Source organism: Sinocyclocheilus grahami, unplaced genomic scaffold, assembly GCF_001515645.1.
Source record: "Sinocyclocheilus grahami isolate Dianchi unplaced genomic scaffold, SAMN03320097.WGS_v1.1 scaffold2834.1, whole genome shotgun sequence".
NCBI classification, from domain to species: Eukaryota; Metazoa; Chordata; class Actinopteri; order Cypriniformes; family Cyprinidae; genus Sinocyclocheilus; species Sinocyclocheilus grahami.
This window is the reverse complement of record NW_015508010.1, coordinates 1-1,457: the sequence shown is the minus strand read 5'-3', so window position 1 is coordinate 1,457 and position 1,457 is coordinate 1.

The following is a 1,457-nucleotide window of genomic DNA, read 5'->3' as shown; positions in this document are numbered from 1 at the left end:
TCCTTTTAAAAATCTCTTCAAAAAGTTAAATTAAAATAAGGTTAATAAAATGATTGGTCACGGACTTTTCAGAAGGCTGAAAGTGGTTTAGGAAACTCCCCTCAAAGATAAACAAAGATTTGGGCTCTCTACAGCATAAATACAAACTTGAATTAAACCAGAGGAAGGCTGTCAGGTTTAATTAACATATTAATTACTTTCAAATCCTCTGCTTTATGAAAGCTCAAGGTCGGTGGTTTTGAAGAGGGGGGTTTTGCAGTTCGGGCCAGTAGACACAATACACAAGGGGTCCTGAAAACAGTAATACTGTGCCAAAATATCACAGAAGTCACAGAAGCCTTAGTTCAGATATCTGTACTCACATGGTTTAGTCTGTTTTTCTAGTGACAGGCAGATTTGTAGGCATTTAGAAAACTCTTAATATTTTTTTCCTTATCATATATTCTTGTGGTCTCTGTCAAAATAGTTTTCTGTTGTGGGAATTTGTTTATTCAGCCTGCAAATACCTCTGTTTTTTTTTAGTGGCTATAGTAAAAGTATGCAGAGATGATATTGACCAGAAAAGGCCGTTTTCTGATATTATTTCCTAATGTTATTATTTTGACATTTTTAACCCTCCTATGCTTTTTTTAAAAAAGGGTCACACTTTGGCTGACATTTTTGTTTAAATGAATGTCACAACACTAACTTCCCTGACGTAGTAACAATGAAATTTTGCACTTTTAGGTGATTTTTTGGTCATTTCTAATTTAAGTGTACATTTCTCTTTCAACATAATTTGTATAAGCAAATATGCAAACTTTTGTAACTTTACTAAAGTAAAAATATATACTTCTGAAAGTTGAAACAAAGAAAATATGAGAATTTTTATGTATTTGGGTGAGATTGCTGCCAACTTTTGAAAAAAAAATACCTTTATTGTCATTTATTGTGAAAGAATACTAGATTTTATGCTTAGAAAGTTGGTGGGGTCTTTTATACTTTGGATGTTTTACAGTCTTGCTCCTTCATTTTTGTGTGTTCAGCAGTGTGGCTGATGTATAGATTTCATTCAACACATTTTTTGAAAATGCTTCACTTTAGGGTCTTTCCCATTCATTTCCTATGGTCGGGCAAATTTGACCACAGACAGCCAAGCTTTGACTTTTTTATGACCACTTAGACTCAGTGAGTCCAGTTTTCTTTTCTTTTTTGTAGAGACTGCATATCTAAAAAAAAGTCAGCAATTTTTGACCACCACCATGCAATCATTTTATAAAAAATTAAAAAAACGGACAAAAATGAAATCGGTCAAAAAAGACCAAAAACCTTTATAAGGGTTAAGAGGATGTAGTTGAGTTGAATTAGCTGATTTATAACTGCAAACATTAGACAAATAAAAAGCTACATTTATTTTTAAATTAAAGGGTTCGTATGATGCTATTTCAATTTTTCCTTTCTCTTTGGAGTGTTACAAG